Here is a 26,727-nt window from a genome sequence, read left to right as displayed (position 1 = left end):
ATAGTTTTGAATTTTCAATGAACGCTCAACAGCTGTTTATAATGGAAGGAACAGAGGAGAGATTGGCGGATCAAGTTAGAACATATGTGTAACGGGTGTAAACCTGTGAAAGTCACTCCTCAGGTATGTAATGGGCTACCCGCGTCAGCAAATAACTAGCTTTTCTTTGGCGTAGCTGGTAGTGGTCGCGCTTGTCAAGTCAGAGGTCGTGTGATTGAGCCCAGCGAGTGGCGAACGACGCCTTGTAGTGACGGAGCGTGGCCACGTCCGTTACATACCATCACATATGCACACCTTTATAATGCCTCTCAAAATTAGCTACAGCCATTTTCTCTGATCGATCACCTAGGCTACAAAGCGCGAACCTTGAGCACAGACGACTGTTTCCTGAAGTATAAATGCAGCAGCCTGAGCGACACTTTTTTTTTTGTCAGCGACCATTTCAAAAGTGTCGGCGACATAAGTATAGATTAGGCTTAAGCCCACCCAGCCTCATATCAGACCACAGAAAAATCACACTAAGAATCGACTAATCAACAATCATCTAAACCAAGCAATCTACATGGCATTATCGTTACCAATGGTGGGAAGATAGTCTATCAGGATGGTATCCACCAGCCACAAGTAGGCCTACAATCTTTATTGGATACTTTCTTGAACTAAATATTTCCCTGTAATAGTGAGGGTGTCGACGTAGCAATAGAGAACATGAACAACGTATTTGACATATCTGCCTCTATCAAATCTAAAAACCTCTAACAAAAAGCCCAAAAATGCCAATAATTATAAAGAGAATGGTTTGATGATGCATGGTAAAAGCATTAGGAAGAAACTGATAAGCCTTATCGAACCAGAAATCCAGAGACCCAGATCACCAGGCACTACACACCATCACTATGGTAAAACACTTAAACAGTAGAAAAACATACTAATGAAAAAGAAGGAACAAGGTATCACAGAACAGCTCCATGTAATTGAAGAATCTATTTAATCAAACGTTTTTGGGGAAAACTGGAACAGACTATATAAACAACAACGAAGAATTACCTATTCAAAATGGGGATATAAAATACAAAACTTAAAACCAAATAAAGCCTGTAGCGTTGATGGTATACTAAATGAAATTATCACATTTACGGATGACAACTTTAAATTGGCCATACTAACTGCGTAAACTGCGCCATTGTTAGTAAATGAGGCCCTAAGAATTCAACGCCCCAAACAATGCCTCCAGAGCTGAATTAGGAGTGGATCCTTTACTAATCAAAATACAGAAAAGAGCAACTAAATTCTACCTACACCGTAGCCAAAGTGATGAAAATACCTTCCACCACAAAGCCCTCCTATGGTAAAAGATGAAGCCAAATAAGAGTCCCCTCATCCAGCTAGTCCAGAGGCTCTGCTCACCAAACCCCACAGAGCCTCAAGACAGCAGACCCATAATACATCCAAAACAAATAGCAAAACAGGAACAACAAAAAATACATTGTTTACTGTGGTTGTGATCTTTAAAAAAACATGCTAATGTGTTTTTTGGAGAGCTAAAAGTGATGCTATAATTTTAAACAGGGTCTTATAGGGATATGTGTGTGCAGGAAGAATGGAATCCAGGCATGCTGTTTGACAGCGCTTCTCTCAGTACACTCGAGCTTGAATCTCCTTCAGCTTCACAGCTTCCCCTCTACAAAGTCCACTTCATACCTGACTGGGGAAGAGACCGCTGATCCTCTTTACGGCAGACCAGGCATAGGGGAGCAGAGACACCAAGCCAACACACACTCAAACTCACGCGCACACACACACACACACACACCATCCCTCAAACACAAAATACAAATAGTTAAAAGCATGATGTCAACAGGATTCTCCCTCCTGTCTGTCCACTAAAGCAAACACATAAATTAACACATACACACACTCACAATGAAACACACACAGTCACACATACTTTCGCACAAACATCCCCTCAGGTGCAGGCAGTGCAGCATAATTCCTTTATGATGCCCCCCCGAAAAAAAACCAGATTGTTTTTGCCAGTTTAACTTTTTATTACCAAACATATAAGTCAATACCAATAGCCTAACACAACAGCATCACCTATTGAGAGGTGGTGGTTCTCTGCTGTGTATCTGTCCCTAAACAGCTGGTTGAGGGTGGTTGATCAGGGCTTGGCAGGGACGGACTGGGAGTAAAAATAGTCCCTGGACTTTGATCCAGACCGGCCCACCGGAACCGGTCCCCGTATACGCCACCATATCTGCCCTGCCAATGCATCTACATTCTGGGTTTGATGTGATGCTAGTTACGGAATTCCCAACTTAATGCGAGCCCGCAAAACGTGCAAGCGAAATCTTTTGGCCTTTATTTGAGCGCAAAATTGTTTTTTGAGTTTCATGTAAAATAACCAGACGTTTTGCAATGGATAAAACCTTGTCTAGTGAAGGTGATTTTTTTTGGTGTATTTTTGTCTCTTAATGCTTCAGCCCCACCCTACGTTTCTTAGCATGGTTTTCCAAATTATAAACATTTAAAACTGAAAGCATGCAGCCAAGGAGCTCTCCATCTTTATTACTCATTTAAAAACTATTTCATCAATCGTATATAAAAGCATCATAGAATGTAAAGTAAAGTAACAGCCAGCTGGTGTCATGTAGGGCCTACTTGTAAAATGCATAGATAATGTTTAATAGTAAAATCTCAATTTAGCTTGCATCTAACATATTTGAGTGTGCTAACATTAGCAATAACGTCAGCTAGTTCGAGGTGTATGCATAAGCTAACCATTAAATTAACAGCACATTTCCCGTATTTAATAATGACTAAACATGGACTTATTTGAAAGTGATGCACGGGCATCATCTCGCAGTTTCTTTCTCTTTCATATTTCTGCCCCTGACTCCTGTTGTCTTTTTGAGGCAATTTTCGAAAAGTTGATGTAGCCTACTGTCAAAGTTCGTCAGGCCACTGAGATAGGAAAGGGCACCCTCAGCGAGCTTGAGAAGTTGAGTGTGTATTTGTTTGGAGGGGGGGGGTACCATCGTAACTTTTTTTGAGCAATTAAATATAGGCTATCTCTCGTTCTGCCTGTTGAGATAGGCATGCCTAAAAGGTGCCTAATATTTCTATACTGAAATAATATCGGCATTATAATGATTTTTCAGTTGGCTATTTTTTGGTGCCCCCTCAGGACTTGGTGCCCTACGCACAGCGCGTAGTGCGCGTTATGGGAGCGGCGGCACTGGGTGCAGGGAAGTTCCTGGGGTGCCTGGGGTGTTGATGGGACAGAGAACAACAGTCTCCAAAGAAAATCATCAGGCATTCTGTCTTTACATGCAACAACGATAAAGAGATGTTCACACTCTGGAGAGTGTCTCTGAATGTGTGTGTGTGTGTGAGTATGTTGTGTGTGAGTGTGTTTGAGTGTGCGCATGTGTGTCTGTGTGTTTTGTGTGTGTGAACTTTGGAGGTTTGTGTCTGTGGGTGTGCGTGTGTGTGCATTTATGTGTGTGTCATATGTTTCAACTCACTGAAGCTTTCTGTGTCTGGAAGGCCAACCGTCATGGAGGGAAGGGTGTGTGTGTGAGTGTCTGTGTGTGTGTGTCTGTGTCTGTGAGTGTCTGTGTGTGTGTGTGTGTCTGTGAGTGTCTGTGTGTGTGTGCGTGTGTCTGTGAGTGTCTGTGTGTGTGTGTGCGTGTGTGTGTGAGTGTCTGTGTGTGTGTGAGTGTGAGTGTTTGGTTTCATGCTTAATTCTGTGTCAATTAGTTGACTGCTACCTTCCCTCTGGCGAGAGTGAGGGGAGGGAGAGAGAGAGAAGGAGAGAGAGAGAGAGAGGGAGAGGGAGGGTTAGGGCTGTGACTGGCATGATGTTCCATCTTTCATCCCCGGCCTGCGGCCACGCTGTTCTGTCAACAAACATTCCAGTGAAACCATACAAGGTTCCTTCTCTGCTGTTTCATCTCTCTCTCTCTCTCTCTCTCCCTCTCTCTCTCTCTCTGCTGTTGCTTTCTCTCCTTCCTTCCTGTCCTCCTCTATTCCTCCTCTCTCCCTTCTCTACTCATCCCTCCACACCCTCCTCACCCTTCCTCACCCCTCCTCACCCCTCCTCGCCCCTCCACAGCCACCTCAGAATCTCCCATAACCAACCACACACACACACGCATGTTCACACACAAACACACAAAATAACACACATACTCATATTCACACACGGGTAAGACTCATGATCACTGACACATCCCCTCCTCACTCACCCCCCCCCCCCCATCATCCTCCACACTCCCTCCCTCCTTGTCCCTGTAGAACTGTGGGTAATGTTGTGCCGTGGGGTGTTGTGATCAGGTGAGGTGGACAGGAGCCAGCGCTGGGCTTCCTGTCTCCTGCAGGGCCTCAGACATCCACACCCACCCCGGAGGCCCTGGCCCCGAGCCGGACTCTCTGAGGGAGAGGGTGAGGGAAACGTGGATCCAGTTCATGAGTAAAGACAGCCTGAACGCATCCATCCCCTCTCCTCAGAAGACGAGCCATCCTCTGTGGAGCGATCTCTTCCTGCTTGGGTGTTTATCTTCCTGTTCTGGAGCCTGGAGGGGCCGGGGGGGCAGAGATTGATCATATTCATAATCACATACAAGCAAGTCAGCGTGCCTTCCACACATGCCTTGCACAAACTCTCAAACACACACTTATACACATGTCTTGCAAACACAATTGCAAACACACACACTTATACACATGGAACTTAGCTAGAACCTAGGTGTGTTGGTGTGTAACCCCAGTTTGAAAACAGCTAGAATATAGATAGAACCCAGACAGAACCCACATATAGAACAGTCAATTTACCAAAAACAATTCTGGGAAATGTGGAATAACATGAGCACCTCAAGAGCAGTGGTACCACCTATACCAAATAATCCCACTAGAAAGTATGAACCAAAATCAAAACAGTCAAACCACTAAGAAAACTAGAAGCGACCATTACGAACAGCCAAAGCCCACTTGATTACCTGATTACAAAGGAAGAATTGGTAACAAAGATCAAGTCCCTAAAAGCCAAAAATGCCTGAGGTCTCGACCGCATTAGAAATGAAATGCTTAGAAGTAGCTCTCTAGAAATGCAGACAGGAGTACTCAAGTTATTCAATATAATACTCAAATCTGGACACTTTCCTCGCATTTGGAATCAAGGGATTATATAAAAGCTATTTAGTGGAGACATACATACTCTAATTGATTTTTTTTACACCAAACAAAAATCAGCAAAAATGTTACCTGTTTTGTGGACTTTAAAAAAGGTTTTGATTCCATTTGGCATGAGGGACTCTATTTCAAGTTTTATTGCACAGAACACAAGGTCAGAATGGGCTCTGAAATTCTTGGTACAAGTCAAAACAAGCATAACATAAAATTTAAGTACTAGTAACATAGGTTACATCTATGATAAGCTCAAAAAATAGAATAAAAAAAAAATAATAATAATAGTAATAAACATCATAATGTACAAACAAAGTATGGAATATACAATAATACACATTATACACTAATACACATCATGACCTATACATTTACATTACATTTATGGATTTAGCAAATGCTTTTATCCAAAGTGACTTCCAAGAGAGAGTTTTACAAAAGTGTCAGGTCACTGATAAAGGTCACTGATAATAACAACAAAATAGCCCTAAAACATTGCTGGTAGCCAGACATGAAGCAGACATTGTGAAACCAAGTAAGTCCCAAAGGGAAGAACAACTACAGCTGAGATGAGGTAACATGGGAGCGTCTGGGTAGGTTGAAGACCGCTGCCGCGTTCTGAATCCTCTGAAGAGGGCGGGTTGCACATGCTGGGAGACCGGCGAGCAGCAAGTTGCAGTAGTCCAACTATGAGAGGAGAAGGGCTTGGACTTGCAGCTGGGAGGAATGCTCAGACAGGTATCTCCTGATCTTCCGGATGTTGTAGAGGGTGAATCTACACGACCGGGAGACTGCAGCAATGTGGGTCGTAAGGGAGAGCTCGTCATCCATGGTCACCCAAGGTTCCTGGCAGAGGATGAAGGGGTCACCGTCGCAGATCCCAGGGTTATTGAAAGATCGTGGGAGATGGAGGGTTTGGCTGGGATGATGAGAAGTTCTGTTTTGGCTAGGTTCAGCTGGAGGTGGTGCTTGGTCAGCTGGAGGTGGTGCTTGGTCAGCTGGAGGTGGTGCTTGGTCAGCTGGAGGTGGTGCTTGGTCAGCTGGAGGTGGTGCTTGGTCAGCTGGAGGTGGTGCTTGGTCATCCAGGAGGAGATGTCTGTGAGGCAGTAACAAGCAAGAGTCATTGTGATCCTTGAGGAAACTAACATGAGGTGCTAACATGAACTAACATCAAGTGCGTCTTGAGCCTTTTCTTGAAGGTGGGGAAACAGTCAGTGTCTCTGATGGAGGTGGGGAGTTGATTCCACCACTGGGGGGCCAGGCAGGAGAACTACTTCATATTCATTATATATATATATATATATATATATATATATATATATATATATATATATATATATATATATATATATATATATATAATTGCGTAGCTCCCCCTGTCAATGATCTAGCACCCCCTCAGCACCTGCATTTCTGTAAAAATTATCTGGCGCCGCCCCTGGTTTCAAGAAATGTGTTTTAGCAATCATGAAAAACCAAGTTGTTATGGTTACTGTAATATTTTCTAATCCAATTGACAGTATTTATTTAGGCCTTTTTACAAGCAATGTCACAGAGGGCTTCACATATGCCCATAGAACTGCCCCTCGCCAACCTCAAGCTTCAAGGAAGACAAGGGAAAACTCAGAGAAAACTCACTAGAGGAGAAAAAATTGAAGAAACCTTGGGAGGTGCAATTAATTGAGATCCCCTCCTCCAGAGACGGTTGCAGAACACAGGCTTGATATAGTCATACAGCAGGGAAGTGTCAATTGGTGTTGAAACACCAAAATACAGTGTTTCAAAATCCAAAATCCACTTTCTTTATTGCAACGTCAATGGATTTACTGTGTAAACATAAACACATGTGTCTTTACATGTAGCTACATTCCCTGGATGTTCCATTTTTATGTGTTGTGTCTGATGATTGCTCCATGGTGTTTATATATTGATCGGTTGTGTTTATGATCTGACAGCATTGTTTGATTTTGAACACAGGTTACATGGTTTAGGGGCGAGTGTTTGATTTTGCCAGAAGAGTCAGAGGTTTTGGAAATTGAGTTTGAAGATTTGGTTTTGTGTTAACAGTTTTGAGAAAATGGCTGGCTGTTTCAAGAAATGTGTCTTAGCAATCGAGAATAACTGTATTATTGTTAGACTCCTTGTTATATGTTATGATATTTATGTTAACATTTCCATTCAGTGTGAACTGTTTTGGCAATACTGCTCAACCCGAACTTTGGTTATTAGTAAATAAATGCATCCTCTTGAGAACTACTTGTGAACTATGCTGTCAGATCATAAACACAACCAACCAATATATAAACACCATGGAGCATTACTTCCTGCATAGCTACTCACTAACAACGGACCACATTCTAAGTGTTACCGCATTCTGAACTGAACTGAGAGAGAGAGGAACGCAGAGAGAGAGTGAGAGAGAGAGAGAGAGGGAGGGAGGGAGGGAGGGAGGGAGGGAGGGAGGGAGGGAGGGAGGGAGGGAGGGAGGGAGGGAGGGAGGGAGGGAGGGAGGGAGGGAGGGAGGGAGGGAGGGAGGGAGGGAGGGAGGGAGGGAGGGAGGGAGGGAGGGGAAGGGGGAGAGGGAGAGGGAGAGGGAGAGAAGGTGATAGGGAGAGTGGAGGAGATGGAGAGGAACGTGGAGAGGGAGAGAAGGTGATAGGGAGAGTGGAGGAGATGGAGATAACGTGTTTGAGTAGAGATTGAGGGAGACTGAGGTAGAGAGAGAGAGGGCGAGAGGAGAGAGGGGGAGGGGTAGGGGGGGAGAGGAGGAGAGGGGGACAGGGGGAGAGAATAGCGACTTCAAAGGCCAGGAGTGACGCAGAAGAATAAAAGACAGCTCTCCCATTGAGCTTCTCAAACAATAACCGTTTCCATGGCATTCACCCTTCTGTGTGCAAACTGAACCACTGCTTCTAGACCTCTCTAGAACCTCTCTCCAGCCATCCTCCTCCAGGAACCTCTCTCTCCCACCTACAGCCACCCTCCTCCTCCTCCTCCTCCAGGAACCTCTCTCTCCCGCCTACAGCCACCCTCCTCCTCCTCCTCCAGGAACCTCTCTCTCCCGCCTACAGCCACCCTCCTCCTCCTCCTCCAGGAACCTCTCTCTCCCGCCTACAGCCACCCTCCTCCTCCTCCTCCAGGAACCTCTCTCTGCCACCTACAGCCACCCTCCTCCTCCAGGAACCTCTCTCTCCCGCCTACAGCCACCCTCCTCCTCCTCCTCCAGGAACCTCTCTCTCCCACCTACAGCCACCCTCCTCCTCCTCCTCCAGGAACCTCTCTCTCCCACCTACAGCCACCCTCCTCCTCCTCCTCCAGGAACCTCTCTCTCCCACCTACAGCCACCCTCCTCCTCCTCCTCCTGGAACCTCTCTCTCCCACCTACAGCCACCCTCCTCCTCCTCCTCCAGGAACCTCTCTCTCCCGCCTACAGCCACCCTCCTCCTCCTCCTCCAGGAACCTCTCTCTCCCACCTACAGCCACCCTCCTCCTCCTCCTCCTGGAACCTCTCTCTCCCACCTACAGCCACCCTCCTCCTCCTCCTCCAGGAACCTCTCTCTCCCACCTACAGCCACCCTCCTCACACAGCAAGGCCCAGTCAGTCTCCAGACTGAGCTGAGTTCATATTTAAAGATAGTGACTGACGGCCTCCAGACAAACAGCAGCCAGCTCACAGCAGCCTGAGCCGGTCTTCTGGGAGAGCTGCTGTTACTGGAGCGTGGTTCAGGATCATGGACCTGATGAGCCATGTCTCTGGCAGGAACAGAGATGGAGCATCGATGACCTGTTTGACAGATGCAGTGTTGACAGAGTGGTGTGGACATGTGAGGTTATGAACTCACGCTGGGTCTGTTTCATATCTGTTACACTCAGCAGTGGGAGCAATGAAGCCTACATGAGACTCAGAGGACAGCTTGGAGGAAACTCAAGAAACAAGTGAACAGATTCACACTGCTGATCTCTGGTAATGTACTTGGCAAGACAATGGTTTGTTTCCTGTTTCGTTTGGCACACTTCCTGTATCCACTGTTGGAAGGACTGTCAACCGAGTGTTAATTGTTATTTAGTATTTAGATTAATCACATTAGGGAGCCAGGGGAAGAGAGGAGGGAGCAGTATTTGGCAGAGTCTCTGCTCTAACAGCCTGCAGATGGCTCTGTTTTTGGTACGAGGCCTAAACTCCAGTATTTAGACTGGGTCCTTCAGGACAGTAGACAGCCACGGCGAGGTGGCGCTGGGCAGGAGGGGAGGAACATGTTTCAATGTTGTTTCCATAGTAATGATGGGCCTTCTGTTCCTGGTCACTGTGACTGAATGGTTGTGGGAATGTGGGATTTGTGAAGGTAAACATTCCAAGATTGGGAAACATTTCGGAAACACATTTATTTTGGATTCTAGTTCCATATGTTCTAGAGTCCTTGAGAACAAAAAACTCAGGTTCTTCACAACTCCGAAAGTTTCACTTCCTTTGTGAAGTCTTAAAAACACACAGACACACACACACGCACAAAAGGCTTGATTTGTTCTTTTTTTTTCGGCGTTGCTCCTCGAGTTGTGAGGAGATGCCGTCGCCTGTCAGAAAGGAACACGCAGGTCCGTCACTGAGCCAGCTGGCAAGTGAAGCCCAACACATCGCCATGACGATCTGCGGCCAGCTGGAGGAGAGCCGAGCGCTTGAACAACCCGGCAGCACCACAGGCGGATCACCGCAGGCAGATCACCGCGCTGACACAACACACCACTAATTGTGCATTAATCAGGGGCCAGAGAGCTGTATTGTTGTGAATGTAAAATGGGAGGTACAGGGAGAGGGTTTGATTAGGGAATGGGAATCGTGAAAGGTCTCTCTATCTCTCTCTCTCTCTCTCTCTCTCTCTCTCTCTCTCTCTCTCTCTGTTCCTCTCTAGCTCTCTCTCTCTCTCTCTGTTCCTCTCTCTCTCTCTGTTCCTCTTCCTCTCTCTCTCTCTGTTCCTCTTCCTCTCTCTCTCTCTGTTCCTCTCTAGCTCTCTCTCTCACTCTCTCTGTCTCTCTCTCTCACACACACACACACACACACACACACATTCTCTGGCTCCCACAAGCAGGTGCAGAGCCTAGCCTAGACTTCCGAGATGTGAGATATGATGCTGATATGTGAGTGTATCCTAACCCCCCCGGTCTCCTCCTCGCCCTGCAGGCTTGTTTGGGTCATCCATCATTTGCTCACGTTGGGGTGAAACGCAGAGCTCCTTTAAACGTGTGCCAGGCCAACCCGGCTCAACAAAATAATCGTCTACAAGTATGTTGGTTTTCAGAGCTCCCCGTGCTCCAGGCTCCACAGACAGGTTCTCCTTAATCACCTCTTACATGACTGTGACGCTGGGGAACTGTGTCAACATCGGTGCGAAAATAACTTCAGTTAAATCACTTGAAGCTTCAAGCTGATGAAGGGCTGAGTGTCTTGACATGATGCTGCATTAGCTTTAGCTTGTTGACCACAGTTCTTGAGGACTACAGTCTTCAGCATTTGCATGAAATTAATGTGATTGTTTCAGCAATGCTGAGGAGAAACTGAGCAACAGTTGTTGATGTGTGTCTGTGTGTTGTGGCCAGGGGTCTATGTGAACCAACATCTGGTTCATTCTGAGTGTTGCTCTGTGTGAGGTACTGGTAGTGTTGCTCTGTGTGAGGTACTGGTAGTGTTGCTCTGTGTGAGGTACTGGTAGTGTTGCTCTGTGTGAGGTAATGGTAGTGTTGCTCTGTGTGAGGTACTGGTAGTGTTGCTCTGTCATGTATATGTCGATACATATACACCTACCCTAACCACCAATACATATACACCTCCCCTCAACAGCTTTCTAAACCCTTCTGTCGCTTCTCTAAGCCCCTAAACATCAACCCATCCATCCATACCCATCCATCCATCCATCCACACCCACCCACCTCTCAACCCACCCCTCAACCCACCCCTCCATCCACCCCTCAACCCACCCCTCCATCCACCCCTCAACCCACCCCTCCATCCACCCCTCAACCCACCCCTCCATCCACCCCTCAACCCACCCCTCAACCCACCCATCCATCCACCCCTCCGTCCATCCATACATCCATCCAGCCACACCATGAAGCTGGCTGTGTTCATGGCTGCTATTTTCTGTGTTTTGACAGCAGAAGTAGAAGGTGTAGAGTCCAGACAACAGCTGTCCTGAGAGTATGAGGGCTGCTGCCCCTCCCCCCTTCCCCCCTCACGTCCCCCCCCATAACCCCCAGCAATAGTGTCAAACCTCCACTATGGGATCATGTCTCCTTTGTTAGGAAACATTCCGTCTTCCTAATTATCCCCCCCCACACACACTCCCCTGCCCACCCCAAACCCCTCAGGAGTCAGGGGAGATTATAAACTAGGGATGGAGAGGGAGGTGGATTGGGGGTGTGTGGGTGGGGGAGCCATCGAGAAGGATTACGTTTTCTCTGTGGCTCTATAATCCAGCATCACAATGCTGCCTGCTATAGCGAGGGAGGCTGGAGGCTTGGAGGAGTCTTCTGTGTCAGTTAGACCTTCTGGAGGGTTCCCTTGGAAAGACTCACACCCTGCTCACACCCTGCCTCATTCTCTCCCTCCCTTCCTCCCTGTCTCTCTGTCATGCTGTCACCCTGTCTCCCTCTTTCCCTGACTACTTCTCTCTCTGTCACCCTCTCTCCCTGTCTCTCTCCCTGTCTCTCTCCCTGTCTCTCTCCCTGTCTCTCTCCCTGTCTCTCTCCCTGTCTCTCTCCCTGTCTCCCTCCCCGTCTCCCTCCCCGTCTCCCTCCCCGTCTCCCTCCCCGTCTCCCTCCCCGTCTCCCTCTCTCCGGCGAGGAAAGGGCTGGGGGCTGGGGAGGAGAGGAGGATTTCTCAGACAAGGACCACCTAATAGCTGCTGTTTTCTCTAATGCTGATCCTGCTGCTTCATCATGCTCTACACTGATGATGATGATGATGTTGAATTGCACAGCCACCTCCTCACAGTAGTGATCTTATGAGAAACAGACGTGAGTGTGTGTGTGTGTGTGTGGGGGGGGGGGGGGGGGTGGAGTGTGTATGTGTGTGTGTGTGGGGGGGGGGGTGGAGTGTGTGTGTGTGTGTGTGTGTGTGTGGGGGGGGGGGGTGGAGTGTGTGTGTGTGTGGGGGGGGGGGTGGAGTGTGTGTGTGTGTGGGGGGGGGGGGTGGAGTGTGTGTGTGTGTGCGTGTGTTTTAAATATGTCAGTGCAAGGCCTAGGAGAGGCTGGGGGCCAGGGGATGCACTTTTAATTTCATCGCTCTGTCAGGTTTTATTAAAACCCATTCGTCACAAAGCAAGAGCAAGGACAGAGAAAGTGAGAGAAGGAGAGAGAGAGGAAGAGAGAAGGAGAGAAAGAGAGAAAGAAAGAACGAGAGAGCGAGGAGGAGAGAAAGAGAGAGAGGAGGAGAGAAAGAGAGAGAGGAGGAGAGAAGGAAAGGGAGAGGAGGTGAGAGGTGATTTCCTGGACTGTGAGGGGAGGTGAGAGAGGGGGTTGTGTTTGGCATGGTGAGGGAAGGGGGGTCAGGGAAGGGCATGGAGGGGCAGGGAGGGGCAGGGGGGGCAGGGGGGCAGGGGGGCAGGGGGGGGGGCAGGGGGGCAGTCTCGCAGCACAGATACAGGTTATTAAGGTTATTAACTGCATTATTTCAAATCTCACCATGAACCATCAATGCTATGAACAAGGAGGGAAATTCCTTCAGATGGCTGAACTTCGTCCATACAAATACACTTCACTCATACACACACAGACGCACACACACGCAGACACTCACTCACACATTCACACACACTCACACACAGTGTAGAATGCAACAAGGTTTTGATGTTTTTATCTTCTGGTGCTAACAGGATTACCCATGAATCCCTGCCTGGCTGCGGAGGGCTGCTGACGTCATCACATCTGTCTTCTCTGGAGACCAGGATGGAGTTACTGGTAGTGTGTGTGAGTCTGTGTGTGTGTCTGTGTGTGTGTGAGTGTGTGTCCTCCTGACACACGTGTGTGTGTTATTAGTCGATGTGTCTGTGTGTGGCAGACAGTTCCTCCAGCTCAGTCAGATCGCTGAGCCCAAGCCTGAGACAGGGTTAGGGAGAGAGGAGAGAGGGAGAGCCTTCAGAAGTCTGAGCCCCTCTCCTCCCCTCTCTCCCCCACCCCGTCATCCTGGTCTAAACCCATGCACACCTCCAGACTGGCAATCCACCTACAATCAAAGAGAAACGAAATGATTCATTACGTCTACCCACCCCCCTCCTGATGTTACAACATGAAGAACAGAGGAAGAAGAAGAGAAGAACAGAGGAAGACATCACGACAGTTTGTCTCTCCTGCCCCTCTTCCCTCTGAATAGTACATGACATCACCATATGAGGGAGAGAGAGAGAGAGAGAGAGAGAGAGAGAGAGAGAGAGAGAGAGAGAGAGAGAGAGAGAGAGAGAGAGAGAGAGAGAGAGAGAGAGAGAGAGAGAGAGAGAGAGAGAGAGAGAGAGAGAGAGAGAGAGAGAGAGAGAGAGAGAGAGAGAGAGAGAGAGAGAGAGGGGGGGGGAAAGTGAAAGAGAGAGGGAGGGAGAGAGGGAGAGAATAAAATGAAGTGTGACAACATATGAATTTCAAATTTTCGACGAGACATCAAAGCACGTTGTCCCGGGTGCCTCCGACAAGGGCACTTTCTGATTTTTAATTCCGTCCCCTGATTGTATCGCGGGTCTAATGAAGAAGGGTGGCGCTCCACAAGAGAATGACACCAGGCCGGGAGAGAGGGGGGAGGAGGAGGGAGGGAGCGAGGGGAGAGAGAGATCAGAGAGGGGAGAAGTGGAGAAGAGTGGAGGAGAAGGAAAGGGAGAAGAAAGGAGATGCTCCTCCAAACACAGGCGAGAGTCTTTGTTGTTGAAACTCACAGGCCCTCTTTCATCAGAGAGAGAAAGAGGGAGAGAGAGAGAGAGGGACACAGGGAGAGAGAGATAACAGAGGAGGAGAGAGAGAGAGGCAGAGACAAAAAGAGAAGGGGAGACAGACAGAGCGAGAGCGAGAGGGAGAGAAAAGGAAGGAAGGCTTTCTGTTAGGGTGGTGCCAGCCAAGGACTCGTGCTCAAGGAGTGTGTGTGTGAGGGAGAGAGAGACAGAGTGTGTGTGTGAGAGAGTGGGGTTGGGGGTGGTGGAATGGGGTGGGGGGGAGGGTTCACTGGGAAGGGTGGAGCCTTCAGGCACCTGACCCCACCTGGGGACTGATGACAGAGCACATGTCTCTGTCTGCATCTCTGCAAGTCATAAAAGGGTGTGTTTGTGTGTATATGTGTGTATATGTGTGTGTGTTGACTGTTGAAATGGTAGAGCTAGTTATTGAACCCGTTCCAGGAAACATGCCAAAGTTAATCTGCAAGACACAGATTAACATATCAAGAAGTATAACATACCATGAAGTGTAATATACCAGGAAGCAGGTCAGTGACTTACTGATTGGTCTGTTTAAAACAACGTAATCATGTGACCTGGGAGGGCTCACTATCCTCAACAATAACATCCCCTCCCTATCCCCAACACACACACACACACTCTCTATCTCTCTCTCTCTCTCTCTCTCTCTCTCTCTCTCTCTCTCTCTCTCTCACACACACCCAGTCTGTGTTCTTGTCTGGTTTTATCCAGCCGTCTCAACAGAAGACGGCAGTGGAGGGGGGGGTGTGGAGGGGGGGTGTAGTTAACGAGGGCCAGGGGAAGGGAGGGGGAGGGAAACTGGGTCCGGGGGGAGGTAAATCCTAAATCTCTGAGAGCAGGTTTGATTGACAGGTCTTGTTTCAGGGCCGCTGTGGGGAGGGATTAGGGACGTCTCACCCTGAAGGACCATTGTGGCCCCACGCCTCCCAGCTGCTCTCCCCACTCCCCTGCTTCCACCCCCTCTCCCTTCCTCCACCTCTCCCTCCCTCCATCCCACCCCCTCTCCCTTCCTCCCCCTCTCCCTCCCTCCATCCCACCCCCTCTCCCTTCCTCCCCCTCTCCCTTCCTCCACCTCTCCCTCCCTCCATCCCACCCCCTCTCCCTTCCTCCACCTCTCCCTCCCTCCATCCCACCCCCTCTCCCTTCCTCCACCTCTCCCTCCCTCCATCCCACCCCCTCTCCCTTCCTCCCCCTCTCCCTCCCTCCATCCCACCCCCTCTCCCTTCCTCCCCCTCTCCCTTCCTCCACCTCTCCCTCCCTCCATCCATCCCCCTCTCACTCCCTCCCCCTCTTTCTCCCTCCCTCCCTCCATCCATCCCTCCCCCTCTCCCTCCTCTCTCTCTTTCTCTCTCTGGGTCAGGTGAGAGGGGAGGGAGCCACTGTGTGTTTAATATAATGTTATCTTATCCATTCTGATCGTTGATCAAATAAAGTCAGAAGCCTCTTTACTGCCTGAGCAGACAGTCAGTCAGACAGACAGACAGACAGACAGACAGACAGACAGACAGACATGAAGACTCACAAAAGGGATTCTTTTCAGAAAAACTAAGCTTTATTGTGATATGTACAGTAAGCATCATGCAGAGTAATACATCAAAGCAATATGATCCATTTCAGCGTTGTTCCATGATCCCGTGAATCAGGCCTTCAGGAAGGGCCAGAAGAGCAGAGGTGTGATGGACAGCTCAGGGGTCAGAGCGGGGGTCTGGGGTGGACGTGTCTCCTAGGACTGTTTAGCAGAGCATGCACACACAGTAAACACTTATTTGGAGGTGTCAGGCTCTCTCTGTGTAATATCCCCTGGCAGGAAGCTGCCCACGAGGGTGTGTGTGTGTGTGTGGTGTGTGTGTGGTGTGTGTCTGTGTGTGTGTGTGTGTGGTGTGGGTGTGTGTGGTGTGTGTGTGTGTGTGTGTGGTGTGTGTGTGTGGTGTGTGTGTGTGTATGTGTGTGGTGTGTGTGTGTGGGTGTGTGTGGTGTGTGTGTGTGTGTGGTGTGTGTGTGTGGTGTGTGTGTGGTGTGTGTCTGTGTGTGTGTGTGTGTGGTGTGGGTGTGTGTGGTGTGTGTGGTGTGTGTGTGTGTGTGTGTACGTGTGTGCACCAATGAGCTGTCTGCTGGACTGAGCAGTGCACTGGACAGTGTGGCGCTGGATGACGGTGATCACATCTAGCAGACAGAGAGAACCAGAGTATGCTCTCTGCCCTGCAGCTAGACAGAGAGAGGGAGACGGGGAGACAGGGGAGAGAGGAGAGAGAGGGAGAGGAGAGAGGGAGAGGAGAGAGGGAGAGAGGGAGAGGAGAGAGGAGAGACGGAGAGAAAATGAAATAGAGAGAGAGGAGAGAGACAGAGAGAGGTAGAGAGAGAAAGAGGGAGGGGAAAGAGACCGAAAGAGAGGGAGAGAGAGAAAGAGGGAGGGAGGGGGGTGAAATCTAAAAAGAGAGAGAGAGCCCATGCTAAGATTGCCCGCGGCCACCATTATGTCTCAGTGGCTGTGTGTCCGTGTGAGTGTGATTCTGTGTGCGAGAGGAGTGTGTTTTAGTGTCACTACACGCTCTCTGAGTGTGGATGTGTGTGAGTGTAAATATCCATGTGCAAGTGTGTGTGTAGCTGGACTATTCCTACTTGTGTTGTGTAACAGAATGTAGGCGAGCAGGATAGAGTCAGCAGGATAGAGTCACAGACCAGCACCCCAGCTGTCAGACCTGGGCGGATGCAAGGGGCGGGGCTGGATGGGGGCGAGAGGGTGGGGCTGAGAGGGGCTGGAGGCCTGCCTCATCTACCATGCTGTCAACACCCAACACCACCACACCCAATCAGACAGGCTCCACCCAATCAGACAGGCTCCACCCAATCAGACAGGCTCCACCCAACAGCACTGGCTCCACACACTCAGCACCATCACTCACTGCTGCCCGGGTGGGTGTATTACAGGGTGTGTGTGAGAGAGAGGCCGAGAGACAGAACTGATCAGTCATATAACATGTAGGGCCCTTAATGGAATTGCATCAGAAAGATAAACTAAGATGAAGTGTCTAATTTAGAATAAGTGACCAAGAATTAGACACTGAACACACATAATAACCAGTAGACACCATACTTCAAACCTTCAACACACACCAGCACTCAAACACGCGCACTCTCACACAAAACATACACACACAAACACACACAGCTTTGCTGCTCAAGAGTGAAAGTGAGTCGAACATATGTCTACTTTATAGTTCTGACTACCCACTGCCCCCCAAACACACCTTTTAACACACACACCCTGACACACACGGCCTCATTCACACACACACACACACACACACACACACACACACCCTGACATACACAGCCTCATTCACACACACACCCTGACACACACAGCCTCATTCATACACACACCCTGACACACGGACCCCCCTCTGGTCCCTGCCCCTCCCACCCCCACTCACCCACACACACACTCACCCACCCACACACACACTCACCCACACACACACACACCCTACACACACACCCCACACACACACCCCACACACACACCCCACACACACCCCACACACACACTCACCTTCCAGCTCCTGAGCAGACTGGGGCCCACCACAGAGCAGGTTTTAATGGTAAATCAACAAAGCTCCACATGAAAGCCAGCCTGGTTCTCCCGTCAGCTGCGGACGAATGATTCATCAGCTGAGCGTCTCCTCAGGCCCAGCCGGCAGCAGGCCGTCTTTAACTGCCAGAAAATGAGTGTAAATGATACGGAGGAGGAGGGGTGAGGAGGAGGGGTGAGGAGGAGGGGTGAGGAGGAGCTGGGACAGATGCCCCCCCCCCCCTGCTTCCTGCCCCCCACCTCCTGCCCCCCCTGGCCCAAAGACTCAGAGTGAAGCTGTGTGGCAGGAGAGAGGACAGTCTCTCCCCCCCCAACACTCCCCCACCCCCCCACACTACCCCCCCCACACTACCCCACCCCCCCCACACTCCCCCACCCCCTCACACTTCCCCACCCCCCCCACACTCCCCCACCCCCTCACACTCCCCCACCCCCCCCACACTACCCCACCCACTCACACTACCCCACCCACTCACACTACCCCCCCACACTACCCCACCTCCCCAACACTCCCCCAACCCCCCAACACTCCCCCACCCCCCCAACACTCCCCCACTCCCCACACTACCCCCCCAGAATCGTTGCACCTCTAAACCTGAAGAAAGAAAAGCATAAACCTGGCAGGGGGGGGCGAGGGGACTTGGTTTGGGAGTTTTCTGCGCTCTGTTCTGGACCTGCAGGATAAGAGATAACAAAATATAAACAGTGGAACAGTGGTACCTGCTGAGAGGATAGGAGAGGGGAAGAGGGGAGTGGAGGGGAAAGGGAGGGGAGGGGAGGGGAGGGGAGGGGAGGGGAGGGGAGGGGAGGGGAGGGGAGGGGAGGGGAGGGGAGGGGAGGGGAGGGGAGGGGAGGGGAGGGGAGGGGAGGGGAGGGGAGGGGTTGAATTTGACCTTTATAGTTCTTCCTACCAAGTTATAACAGATGTCAATGGAAAGGTTCAATTATAAGATCCGAAGAATACATATTTAAATTACTAAACTCACTAACGCTTAAAGATCCTGTTACGCAAATTCTATGATTTGCTTCACAGTACATTATATTTGTGTGAAATTTGTTTCTGAAAGCATGTGCAAAGCACGAAAACGTTGTCGCTCTGAAATGTGGAGTTAGACTGTTGAACACTTTCTCTTCCGTTTTCAGCTCAGGTTTTGTATAGGTGGGGCAAAAACCGGACCTATGCACGTCACAGCGACCTACGTCAGATCACAGACGGTTGTGAATCTGTTACTCAGCTGGTATGATGCACAGACAAAGTAATGTACACATAAAACCCTCAGAGACAGCAGGTAGGTCTGTTCAGATATCTGTAATGGATTTAGCTAGTTGTTGCTGCTGTTGCTAAATTCAATATATTTGAGGGGGCGGAGCTACAGGTCCTTCAGGCGACACGCCCCCCCAGTCTCTAGCAGAGAAGACTGCTGATTTTCTCACAATTTCAAAGCCTAATTTAACATGTTGATGTAACTTGTTGGTGTTTTGGTTTTTTTGAATGTGTATGAGTGTAGCTAACACATTATTGTGTGGTGTGATGAAATTGAAACTAATTTTCAATTCTACTTTACAGGATCTTTAATTTCTCTCTCTCTCTCTTCTCCATGTCTCTTTCTCTCTGTCACTTTCCTTCTCTCTCCCTCTCATATCTGTCTCACAGTTCCATTGTGTGTGAGTGTGTGTGTTTGTGTGGGTGGGTGTGTGTATGTGTGTGCATATGTGTGTAGGTGTGTGTGTGTGTGTGTATGTGTGTGAGAGAGAGACCCCAGCTCAGGCAGGGTGTGTGTGTGCAGGTGTGTGTGTGTGTGTGTGTGTGTGAGAGAGAGAGACCCCAGCTCAGGCAGGGTGTGTGTGTGCAGGTGTGCGTGTGTGTGTGAGAGTGTGTGTGAGAAGCAGCACTCAGACTGGTCAACAGTTACAGACATCTAAAGGTTGACTGCTGGTCTGAGCCCTGTGGCCAGACAGGCTGGGGCTAGGGTAGGACAGTGAGTGAGGCTGGAAGTGAGGCTGGGGCTAGGGTAGGACAGTGGGTGAGGCTGGAAGTGAGGCTGGGGCTAGTGGTGAGGCTGGGGCCGCAGGAGTCACTCCAAACCCTCCCCACCACCACCTCAGAGGGAGGGACTGGGGAGAGGGGTGAGGAAAGGGAGGGAGGCAGGGGGAGAGGGGTGAGGAAAGGGAGGCAGGCAGGCAGGGGGAGAGGGGTGAGGAAAGGGAGGGAGGCAGGGGGAGAAGGGTTTTGGTGAACAGCAACAACAAGCTAACACAGAACAAGAGATAGCCAGGCCCTGGAGGTAGCTCAGCCCACCTCACAGTTAACCAGGCCTGGAGGTTAAGACCCCACTCTGTCTGCAGACGGAGATCAATGGCCGCCTGCACTTCACCCTGAGACGCAGGGCTGGGTCGATACAGAACCTGACCTGGCCGCCCAGTCCCGCGGGGCTGTGCATTAAGGAATGAGAGACACACACTGGCTTACACTTTAGTACAGTCACACACACTCACACTCACACAGACATGCATGCTCTAACACAACCACACAGAGATACACACTCACTCTCTCACATACGCTTTCTCTCTCTCTCTCTCTCTCTCTCTCTCTCTCTCTCTCTCTCTCTCTCTCTCTCTCTCTCTCTCTCTCTCTCTCTCTCTCTCTCTCTCTATCTCTCTATCTCTCTCTCTCTCTCACACGCACAAATACTTTCTCTTTTGTCTCTCTCTGTCACACACACACACACACACACTTGTTCTCTGTCTCTCAAACACACACACACACAGTTGCTTCAGTTGGTCCATATGCTTCTAAAGTTCATTTCTTCACTGCAGTCTCCAGGAAAACGTGAAATTCAATGTTAAAACAAAGGCAGGATAACTTCAGGGGTTAGGGTAAACAAAGCAAAAGACCCAAAGTGACCGAGGGGAATTATTTGGCTCCATTAAGCAAGCATTTACATGAATTAATATCTAATTAAAATTAAACAGCTCATTAATAACTTTGTGGTGGGGCCTGTGGAAGTTCCGTGGTGGGTGAGTGTGTGTGTGTGTGTGTGTGTGTGTGTGTGTGTGTGTGTGCGCGCGTGTGTGTGCGCGCGTGTGTGTGTGTGTGTTAACCAAAAGACGACCTGAGAAATAGGGATCAGGCACTAAGAGGAAATGTTAAATCACACCAGAATCTCTCTCTCTATCTCCCACTCTCATCACTCTCTCTCTCATCACTTTCTCTCTCCCACTCTCTCTCTCACCCTCTCATTCTCTCTCTTCCATTCTCAGCACCCTCTCCTCTCTCTCTCTCTCTCTCTCTCTCTCTCACCCTCTTGTTCTCTCTCTTCCATTCTCATCACCTCTCTCTCTCTCTCTCTCTCTCTCTCACCCTCTCGTTCTCTCTCTTCCATTCTCATCACCCTCTCTCTCTCTCTCTCTCTCTCTCTCACCCTCTCGTTCTCTTTCTCCCACTCTCTCTCACCCTCTCTATCTCTCCACCTCTCTATCTCTCTACCTCTCCCTCTCTCTCTCCACCTCTCTATCTCTCCACCTCTCTCTCTTTCCGTATGCAGGACAGGGGAGCTAGTGGTTGACATGCTTAAGCACGCAACATGCTAACACACTTTCAACATGCTTACACACCCAACATGCTAACACACTTTGAACATGCTTATACACGCAACATGCTAACACACTGTCAACATGCTTACATGTTGGTTGGTGATGATGATGATGATGATGATGATGATGGTGATGATGATGATGATGATGATGGTGATGATGATGATGATGATGATGATGATGATGATGATGATGATGATGATGATGATGATGATGATGATGGTGATAGTGATGAATATCAAGAAGAGGAAGGCTGTATATGTTGTGTTTTTTTAAAGTAGCAGGGAAGTTCCCTCTGATCTCTCAATCCCCCTATCTGAACATGGAGCACAAGGACCCAAACACACTGAAGCTGCTCTCCGCTCAGCGGGTGGAGAACACAAGCAACTCCCAAATCCTGGAGATTGTCCCACAGCCCAGCACCGACCAGGGAGAGAATAATGATGTGATAGACCTTTGGAGATGAAGAAAGAGAGACAGAGAGAGGACGAGAGAGAGAGAGAGAGAGAGAGAGAGAGAGAGAGAGAGAGAGAGAGGGAGAAGGACCCAAATGTATTCAGGTGCATGCATCTCACCTCTCCAGCCCATGAGCTGTTTACCTCTCTATCAGCTGCAGAGTAGAGGCAGGCCCATCCATATTCACACATCTCCAAACCCTCTGCTTATCTCACCACCTCCCTCCAAAACCTCCCCCAGTTGCACTCTGCACATACATACATACATAAACACGCCTTTATGGAAGTAGGAGGTAGTTCAGGCGGCAGGGGGGGGGGGGGGTGCATGGTTGGGGGAGGATAAGGATCACCTTGAATTCAAAGTAGAGGATTGTGGGTCTTGTGTGGACAAACTGGTATTGAGCCACACAGCCTAGGACTAAGAGCAGCCACCCACAGAACAGGAGGGGGGGGGGTTAGAGTGGAGCGATTGTATGGAATCGTTTTTTTTATGATAGCCTCATCAGTGTTATACAGTGTATCTACATGTGTTTCATTTAATTTCTTGTTCTTATTCAATTTATCCGGATCGCTTTTGTACTTGTAACACTTTGCTTACGGAAGAGGAAAACGTGCGTTGCGGTCACTGATCACGCAGATGTCAGACACTTCTAAACTCTGGTTCCACTTGGTTTGACAATCCTCGCAATTGCAGCAATGGGCATTCTTCAGAATGTTTTATACGGTTTCTATTGAAGAATTGTTACTATATAGAAGCGTCCTACATTAATTTGACCGCCGTTAAAGCCGTTGAAATATCTATATTCAAACCGGGACAATGCTATTGTTTCACGCGCTTCCACCCCATATAAATGTAGCTTTGTATGGCCAAGAGAGTAATTATGTTGTGTTTTTTTTAAGACAGAAGAGGCGGGGAGCGGAGGACGAGGAAGAAGTCTTTTCATAGAACTGGCTGGCTCGAGACCACAGACGCATTCTGAGAAGGGGGAACCGGTACCCCATTCCTCTGCGCGTGCGGTGCTGGTTGGGGATTGAAGTTAGGAACTCTCTCCGCGACTAATTGCGCGCGATGTCTTTCATGAATATTCATCCCGGCGTGTTCAGCCCCTAGCCTAATTAGCCGGGAGATAGAGGGAGAAAACTCGCACCTTTCACCACAAGAGAAACGTTCCCTTCGCATTCTCAAGGGGATGCTGGCAGAATAGTCCCGGTTCATTAGCCAAAAAGTAAAGCGAAAAAAGTTACCTGAAGAGCGCGGGACGTTTTGGTCTTCGGGATTGAACAGGCAAATGGTTTACTGAAATTGCATAGTTAGAGCCTATTACGCATGTCCATCAAAAAGGACAGAATGTGGAAAAAATATATATATATTTTACGGTAAAACTTGGAATATTATTGTGTTTTGTCGTTTTCGTTTTTGCATAGCATGAATTTCTAAATCCATACAGAGCAAATGTAACGGTCACAACATCCTACTCTACGGAGGGAGAAGCGTTCAACGTCAAACCGAGGGTCATGAACTTTTCGATTTCTGGGGGTCTATTTTATGTATTTAAAAAAATCTATACAGTGCGGCAAATGTGTGCCTTGTGTCTTGCAGATAAAGTAAGATATGCACCACGAAAGAGTACGTTCAATAATTTATCGTTGTCAAAGTTTTTGGAACTGTACTGAAGTGGCCATCGGCACAAAAAATCTCAGTTTAGTTGGGCTGGTGGATTTTCGCCTTTCCCACATTGCCGATATACCCCCGCAGCTTGACACACAACAGTTTAATATAACTGCTCGACCGAGTGTGGGACTGTGGGGTTTTGCTGTATAGAGGACATGACGTCAACTGCAGCAGGGAACAAAATAAGTGGTTTTACGTTCACGTATTTTTATATATACATAGACTGTATTTATACATGTAGGCTATATTTATATATAGACTATATAGACTGTATTTTTATATACAAAGACTATATAGACTGCAAACAGGACATGTGTACTACCTTTACGCAGTGTCCGACACTATGTAGAGCAAATCTGATGTTGTTAAACGGTTCAACGTGTATTGATTTGTTGTCATTTTATGTTATTATTATTTGTAATTATTCCCTAATGGTCATATAACATCTCTCAAATCTTCTTTGATGTTGCTTGGTTTTTGGTCATTCGGTTTAAAACAACAACTTCAGCAACCTCATGCTACTGTGTTCTCCTGGCGAGAGGGTAAAGGGTTGGCGGCGCGAGGGGCTCCGCTCACACTGCAGGCTCGGCTGTGCGGGTGCGTGGCATGCTACCTGGATGTCAGTGCATTACCGTGGACAGGTCTCACGTGAGGCATCATCGCGTCACACAGCCTGGCAGGGAGTGCAAGCGACCTTTACGGAACATTGCAAGAGTTCTGATCCAGGCCATAGGCCTCGTCGGTTACGAAATACACGGAACGCAACAAGGACGTAATAATTTGCACTAAAACAATGAATGGGATAACTATATTAAGTATATTTTTTGGTTAGGGTAAGTTAAACTGCATACCAGTAAACAAACCAAGTGTTAAAAAAAAAGTGAGAAGGGATAAATCATTTTAGCCCTGACTGTAACCGCATACAGCAACAGGGTCGAGGCAGCCTATTCAGAAAGGGTCTAATTTCTCAAAACGGAGCCGTTAAAAATTGACATTGTTATTTTTGGATAGGGTCACCCCTAGCTTCCTTGAGCTCAATATTTTAGCTCAAACTTTATAGGCCCTAATTGTCTTTCTTGTCAATCTGTTTTTTTTTTTTTTTTGAGGACCAATCATATCTAGCCTATTTCTCTTCCTTTTCCTGTTGGGTCTATCGTTCATCAATGGGATCTGTGTGACCCCTTTTAACGCACTCTCCATGGCAACGTTGCGCGCCCGGGCAAAAATTCACCTCGTTCTACAAAAGGCCATATTCTTTACAAAGAGACGCGCGAGCATCTGGAGCGAGGTTTTTGTCTTTCTCTCGCTTTCATTCTCTCCCTCTCTCTTTCTCCCTCTCTCTCTCTCTTTCGCCCTCCTTCTCCATCTCTCTCTTTCCCTCTCTCTCTTTCTCTCTTTCTCTCTCTCTATCTCTGTCTCTATCTATCCTGAACTTCTCGTTGACTAGAAAAGTACAAGAGTTGGTCTGTGTGAACTTCTCCGGCAGACAAGACAGATGTTTATAGACTGGAAGCGGAGGATGACTGCATGGGAAAGCATCTTCATGAGTTCACGTTATGACTCCGCAGTTCCACACACATCCGGACGAGATCAGCGCGAGGGCCATAACGCCGCAGTGAGAGACGTAACCTGAAGGTCTCATGCAGATCAGAGGGTATTTAAATAGAAGATTATTATGTTACATATAAATTGAATAAATATCTTTTTTTTTATTCTTGAATTTGGCCTATTCAATTATAGTTTTTCTACATTGATTTATCCTATCGAGGTATTATTATGAAAGAAGTGGATAACATGTATTTTAGCCTTTGTTATTGTTAGAAGCGATTAGACGATTTACCACATGTTTATAATATATCATAGTAGCCTATACATATGAATCAAAAGGGAAATGACATCAGGATATTGAAAAGTATTTTTATATTTCCTTGCTTTACCATAAAACAGATAAGGGATAGCCCCTGCCACGCAAACTGCAACAGTTATTATGTTGTATAAACATAGGCTAAATAAGATATTTCAGACAAAAGTATGACCAAACCGTCCTTAACTAGGACCCTTAATTACACCTGAATAACGCGTGGGTTTGTCTCCCAACATTCGTCTAAAATAAATATATAAAGGATGGTCTGAGAAAACCACGCCTTTCAAGAGATGATGACGAGAACTTGTGACCCCAAGAACATCTTATAGACACACGCGCTACATCCCTCACTGTCGAGAGAGACTTTAGCAAGGACAGAGCCGGACAAATCGACAGACTTACCGTCAACCGTGTTCAAGTCCCGGATTAAAAATGAATAGTAGACAGACTTCATCTTTTAAAACCAAAGAGTATTCGCATGTGAAAGATGACAACAAACACACAAACATGCGTCTGAGATTATATCTAAAAAACTGCGTTCAGGTGAATAATTAAAATAGGATTGATGCCTGAAATATCTTCCAAAAAGCTCCCGTTTTAGAGAGAGTGGAACATGTGCCTGATTGCAGAGTTTTAGGCGACTGGAACGGGAGAGATGTAAGATTTGTTTAAAGCCCCGCATTTCCATTTAAGAACGTGATTGTGTTTGCAAAGATCCCTTTCAATCTTCGTATCTCCCCCCACTCTTCCCTCGGCGTCTCCGAAGCTGCTTTGCAATTCATAGAATTGGTAATTTGCTATTGGGACAAAACGTGAAGGGAAAAATAATCAGATCAACGAGGAGAGCAGAGAGAGGGAAGCCAGGAGGGAGAAACAGGATTTCTCTCTAAGTTGCTGTTTAGTAAAATGCTTCGAGAGAACACCACAGCATATCCACGTCTGTCTTTATCCCGCCTTCGCACAAGTCCACATTTTGTCAAATTGTACGTTTTTCCAAATCTTATTCTATCACTAATATTAATACTATTACTTTTAGATTAAATAGTCTATCTGTTACATTTAAGGCCAAATATAACATTCTCTATCTGCCTCTATATGTCATTGAAGCCACGACAAAGACATTATGTATATTAATTCTCATTTTGTTTTTGTATTTATCATCGATTTTGAATATTAAAATCAGTTGTTACTTTGTATCCCAATGCTGGAATAGTCTTTGATTATTACTATTAATATTATTTGTATTATTATTATTTTCCTATTATTACTAGTATTTGCATGGGTTTGTCTGTGTACATGAGTGTGTGTGTGTGTGTGCGTGTATGTGTGTGTGTGTGTGCGTGTGTGTGAGAGAGAGAAAGAGAGAGAGGGGGGGTGTATGTGCTTGTGTATTAGTGCCAGAGATGGAGAGAGACACA

The 26,727-nt window shown here is 47.9% G+C and overlaps 1 long non-coding RNA gene across 1 annotated transcript; it reads right to left on the bottom strand.

The window, feature by feature from the left end:
* Positions 1 to 15,718: 15,718 nt before the first annotated feature.
* LOC146300306 (uncharacterized) lies at positions 15,719 to 18,401 on the bottom strand. Its single transcript, XR_014767091.1, has 3 exons — positions 18,342 to 18,401; positions 17,686 to 17,847; positions 15,719 to 15,861 (listed from the first exon to the last, which is right to left on the bottom strand). It is a non-coding gene; the product is annotated as an uncharacterized LOC146300306 (long non-coding RNA).
* Positions 18,402 to 26,727: the final 8,326 nt, after the last annotated feature.

Source organism: Hypomesus nipponensis, chromosome 2 (genome assembly GCF_054491055.1).
Source record: "Hypomesus nipponensis isolate SF chromosome 2, ASM5449105v1, whole genome shotgun sequence".
Taxonomy (NCBI): domain Eukaryota; kingdom Metazoa; phylum Chordata; class Actinopteri; order Osmeriformes; family Osmeridae; genus Hypomesus; species Hypomesus nipponensis.
The sequence above is the reverse complement of the archived record's forward strand: the minus strand, read 5'-3'. Positions and strand labels throughout refer to the sequence as shown.